At 31.8% G+C, this 6,000-nt stretch overlaps 2 non-coding genes across 2 annotated transcripts; both read left to right on the plus strand.

Moving 5' to 3' along the window:
• The first annotated feature begins 697 nt into the window (after positions 1-697).
• LOC148780082 (small nucleolar RNA Z112) lies at positions 698-776 on the plus strand. The gene has a single exon (XR_016043492.1). It is a non-coding gene; the product is annotated as a small nucleolar RNA Z112 (small nucleolar RNA).
• A 53-nt stretch (positions 777-829) lies between these two features.
• On the plus strand, positions 830-992 carry LOC148780083 (small nucleolar RNA snoR2/U65). Its single transcript, XR_016043500.1, has one exon. It is a non-coding gene; the product is annotated as a small nucleolar RNA snoR2/U65 (small nucleolar RNA).
• Positions 993-6,000: the final 5,008 nt, after the last annotated feature.

The following is a 6,000-nucleotide window of genomic DNA, read 5'->3' on the forward strand; positions in this document are numbered from 1 at the left end:
TTGAGTCGAACTGGGCGAGCAGAGTTTTCAATCGTTCCAAAAAACTGTAACGGTTTTGGCCTCTCTTCCTCTTATTTATATTCTCCCCTCCATTCCGAGAGCTACTCTCTTGTGTTATCGCCATAATTGCGTTAGGGTTTGGGCCTTGCTTTTCATTCATGCGAAAGATTAGGTTAGGGTTTTGGCCATCTCTTCCTCCTATTTAAAATACAACTCCTCCCCAAGAGCCGCAGCTTCTCTCTCTCCCTCCTTCCCTCCCTGTGTTATCGCAACAATAGCGTTACGGTTTCGGTCTTTTTCTCATTCATACCAAAAATTAGGGTTAGGGTTTGGGCATCTCTTCCTCTTATTTAAAATCCTCACCTCCCACCCAAGAGCCACAGCTTCTCTCCCTCCCTCCCTCCCTCCCTCCCTCCTTCCTTCACCTGTGTTGGGATCTCTCTCTCTCTCTCTCTCTCTCTCTCTCTCTCTCTCTCTCTCTCTCTCTCTCTCTCTTTTTTGTTAGACTGAGAAGCTTTTTCCTCTCTCTATGCTACGGTCCGTTTTGCTCTGTTTAGGGTTGGGGCATTTTAGCCTTGAGAGCCTCTCTCTCGCTTTGCTTTAACAGTCTCTCTCTCCTGTTCTAGTTTTGGATCGATTGTTCTAGTTTTGGATTGATTGGTTTATGAAGCAAGTTTCGGATAGAGAAGTATATGAAAGCCCAATGAGGAATCAAGACCTTTGATAGGAAGTGCCGTATGACATACTGGTTGATTATAAATGGGTCTCTGAGGGTTTCTCTGTTTCTAATTCTTACATACAACACCATTTTCTTTCAATCTAGTGTTGTTGCCCGATGCCACGTCGATGATAGCTTTTTCTGGCTATGATCTTCGATGCTATGAATTGGGCACATATCAAAGGGGATTAGTTTCTCTTATTCGCATTTTGATAGGAACCTGTGGATCTCAATTTTCCATTAGTCCACAGAGCCGGTTTTTGCGATTACATCTCTCTCTTTCTCTGTTTCTCTAGGTTTCTATATAATTTGCCTCTGATTTTGTTTCAGAAAACTAATCTTTGAAATTGTTAGCTGTGCATCCATTTGCGATCTAGATTTCTATGCTATTTGCTTCTGGTTTCGTTTCAGAAAACTAATCTTCGAAATTACTTGCTGTGCATCTATTTGCGATCTGTGACTCTGGGTTCACATTTCTCTGTAAATTTTATGCTTTTATCTTCTATTGAGTTAAAAAGGGTAAGTGGGCGACTGTAAATTGATTGGATAGAGGCCTGTGATGATCTTCTGTTGCTTAGTTGGAATTACCGACTGATGATATCTGTGATGCAAATCGTTGCTGCAACTGAGGCTTTTACACCCCTTTTCGCTCTTTATTCATTAATATTAATTTGTTATTGTTGATTCTTTTTACTCTGCATCCTGTATCGGTGTATATCTTCTTCGGGTCTTGAGATTTTAAATAATCTCGTCTCAGAAGTGATTTTTAAACCTTAAAATATTATTTTAAGGTTTCTCTTCAACCGGTTAAGTTAATTATTGGAATATATCATGTCAACAAATTTGCAACATATTTTAGTTCAATAGTTTTCCGTTCAAAAGTTGATTTTTGTGATGTGTTTAGTTGACTAGGGGGTAGGAGAAGTATAGAATGCATGTCCAATAAATAATTGTTCAAAGTTATTCGTAGTTATCAAGCTTTCTATTAAAACATGATATTTTTAAAAAAAAGTTATTATTTTTGAAATATTTTAGAACTTCGAGTTTTTTAAAAGATTTTTAGTAAATTATTTTTTTAAAATGAAATGATATAAATCCATATTTTGTCCTTTTTCAAAAAAAATTTGAAAAAACTTCCTCCTTTTAATTTTATATTTTTATTAACTTAATCCTATTGAATTTTGTCTTAAACATTGGGAGTAAATTAATAATTTTGATTTAACTAAAAAATTTGAGAAAATTATGTATATATATGTTATAGTTTTTGTCAATGGTTTAAAAAACGGATCGGTGACCCGGATCAGGCTTCCAAAAAACCGATCCAGATCGGCGAATCGGCGATCCAGATCGGGAATCGGGTGAATCGGTCAGAATAAAGCTTAAAAAAAATTCGAAAAAATTATTAAAATTCATTATAAATATTGTTTTTTAGGAATTCAATAAAAAATGAGGGTACTCCATTAAGAATTTTTATGTTTTTGAATGAATATGCGAATATTGATATGTTCTTTCCCTGCATGAGCATTTAATTTACAGTATTTCGCGTTCATCCCTACACTGTTGTTGTTGGGACTCGATATGTGAATAATATGGTTGGGATAGGGTGGCCTCAGAATCATCATCTCTCTCATTTTCTCTTTGAATAATATGGATTAAAAAAAAAAAATAACAAATTTTCAAGAAAATCGATCATGGATTAAAAAAAAAATCACAAATTTTCAAAAAATTCTATCATGGATCACAAAAAAAAATTCGATCATGGTTTAAAAAAAAAAAATCACAAATTTTCAAAAAATTCAATCATGGATTACATAAAATTCGATCATGGATTACAAAAAAAAACAAACAAAAAAAAACAAAAAATTCAATCGTGGATTACAAAAAAAGAAAAAAACAGTTCGATCATGGATTACAAAAAATTCAATCATGGATTACAAAAAACTCTATCATGGGTTGCAAAAAAAGCAAAAAACAAAAAAAAAAACAAACATTTCGATCGTGGATTACAAAAAAAAAACAAACATTTCGATCATGTATTACAAAAACATTCGATCATGGATTACAAAAAATTCTATCATGGGTTACAAAAAACAAAAAAAAACAAAAAAATCGATCATGGATTACAAGAAAAGAAAACAAACATTTCGATCATGGATTACAAAAAAATTCTATTATGGGTTACAAAAAACCAAAAAATCCGATAATGGATTACAAAAAAACAAAAACAATTCGATCATGGATTACAAAAAAATCGATCAAGTATTACAAAAAAATCTATCATGGATTACAAAAAAAAAGAAAAAAAAAAAAAAAAAAAAAACCGTACGGACTAGTCGATTCACTGTTCGGACTTGCCGATTCCGTACAGTGAATCGGCGATTCACTGTACAGAATCGTCTGGTTCTCTCTAGAACCGAACGATTTTCGATTTTTTAGGCGATCCGGTCCCCTTTTCACGATTTCCGAGTCGAACCGGGCGAGTCCGGTTTGACTCGGCGTTTTTTAAAACACTGGTTTTTGTTATTATCAAAATACCAAATAGCTTTTGTCATTTTTGGACTGCTTGTTTTTTTCACTTCATAACGAAGATTCTTAAAAACAGACATTATTTTTGTACCATTTTTTGGTTTTTGAACAATCAAAATGGCTAGATTTTCGGTTGTTCAAAAATCGAAAATAAGTTAATTGAACAATCGAAAATAGTGGGGCTCATAATGTTCAGTCTTAGTTTCGGTTGTTCAAGGGTTGTTCACGGTTGTTCTAGGGTTGTTGAAAAATAAAAAATATAACATTCTTGGTTGTCGAAAAATAAAAAATATAACATTTTCGGTTGTTGAAGAATCAAAAATAAGAATGTTAATTCTATTCTCTGTTGAACAACAGAAAATAAGATATTTTTGAATGTTGAACAACAGAAAATAAGATATTTTCAAAATATGATATTTTTGAATGTTGAATAATCGAAAATAACACATTTTTTGATGAACAATCGAAACTATATTTTCAGAACAATCGAAAATGTTTTGAAACAATCAATCGAAAATGTGTGTATTCCAGCAAGCTTTTGTAATATGCAATCATATTTTTAGACAATCGAAAATGTTTCGGAACAATCGAAATTGTTTCGGAATAATCGAAAATGTCTTCGGGAATACACGTTTTCAAGCTTAGAATTTGCATTCTAATTTTTGGTTGTTCAATAACTCAAAATGTTATGTTTACATTTTCAATTTTTAAACAATTGAAAATAAGAATGTTTATTCCAAGCTTTTTTGTTGAATAATAGAAAATATGATATTTTAGAATGAACGGTTCGGAAGAATCAATCGTAAATGTGCGTATTCCAGCAAGCTTTTGGAATATGTAGTTATATTTTCAGAACAATCGAAAATGTTTCGGAACAATTGAAAATGTTCGGTTGTTGAACAACTGAAAATGAAAATGTTAATTCTACGCTTCTCTGTTGAACAACAAAAAATATGATATTTTTTAATGTTGAACAATCGAAAATAACACATTTTCGGATGAACAACCAAAAATGTGTGTATATTAGCAAGCTTCTGGAATATGCAATCATATTTTCGAAACAATCGAAAGGTTTTGGAAGAATCAATCGAAAATGTGCGTATTCTAGCAAGCTTTTGAAATATGCAATCATATTTTCAGAACAATCGAAAATGTTTTGGAACAATCGAAAATGTCTTCTTGAATATGCATTTTCTATTGTTGAACAATTGGAAATAAGAAAGAAGATTGAAATTTGCATTCTTATTTTTAGTTGTTCAACAACTGAAAATGTTATATTAACATTTTCGGTTGTTGAACAATTGAAAATAACATTGTTAATTTTAAGCTTTTTTGTTGAACAATAGAAAATAAGATATTTTCCAATGTCGAACAATCGAAAATGTTTCAAAACAATCAATCGAAAATGTGGGTATTACAATAATCGAAAATGTCTTCTGGAATACGTATTTTCTATTGTTGAACAATTGGAATATGCAGTCATATTTTCAGAACAATTGAAAATGTTTCAGAACAATCGAAAACGTCTGCTGGAATATGCATTTTCATTTGTTGAACATTTGGGATATGCAGTTATATTTTCAGAACAATCGAAAATGTTTCGGAACAACCGAAAACATCTATGCTTCTCTGTTGAACAACAAAAAATATGATATTTTTGAATGTTGAACAATCGAAAATAACACATTTTCGGATGAACAAACGAAAATTTGTGCATACCAGCAAGCTTTTGGAATATACAGTTATATTTTCGGAACAATCGAAAAGGTTTTGGAGCAATCAATCGAAAATGTGCGTATTCCAACAAGCTTATGGAATATGCGGTCGAAAATGTTTTGGAACAAACGAAAACATCTTCTAGAATACGCAAATGGGACAGAAGCTTGGAATTTGCATTCTTATTTTTGGTTGTTCAACAACTAAAAATATTATACTAACATTTTCGGTTGTTGAAGAACTAAATATAAGAATGTTAATTCTATGCTTCTCTGTTGAACAATAAAAAGATTGATATTTTTGAATATTGAACGATCAAAAATAACACATTTTCGGATGAACAACCGAAAATGAAATATTCCAGCAAACTTATGGAATATGCAGTCATATTTTCGAAGCAATCAAAAATGTTTCGAAACAAACAATCGAAAATGTTTCGAAACAATCAACCGAAAATGTGCGTACTCTAGCAAGCTTTTGGAATATGCATTCATATTTTGAGAACAATCGAAAACTCCTTTTGGAATACACATTTTTTATTGTTTAACATTTGGAATATGATGTCATTTTTTCAAAACAATTGAAGATGTTTCGAAACAATCGAAAACGTCTTCTAGAATAATCTCTCGACTCTTTAATTTTATTTTAATTTTTTAGGTTATTATTTTCTCTTAGTATTAATTGGTATCAGAACAAGTAAGATCCATCAATCATGATGCCACCAAAACTTGCTCTCACAATCGATGATATTTTGCTACAAATCATGGAGTTTGTGAATCAAGAAATTAAGGACAACATAAACACATCCATGGAGGGTATTTGGAAGAGACCTAAGCCAAATTAAATAAAAGTTGTAATGGTTGGAGGATACCATTCATTGAAAAGATGGCGCTTGCAACCACGTGGATTTTACACCAAAATTCATTGAAGAGACAAATCGGGTCCCACAATCGACTCTGGTATAGAGGCTTGATTGGTTAAGTGTTGTTGAAAAAAAAATATTGTTGAATAATCGTAAATAGGACCAAAGTTTAGAATAT

This window comes from Amborella trichopoda, chromosome 10 (assembly GCF_054954075.1).
Source record: "Amborella trichopoda isolate Santa Cruz 75 chromosome 10, AtrichopodaSantaCruz75HAP2 v2.0, whole genome shotgun sequence".
In the NCBI taxonomy this organism is placed as follows: Eukaryota; Viridiplantae; Streptophyta; class Magnoliopsida; order Amborellales; family Amborellaceae; genus Amborella; species Amborella trichopoda.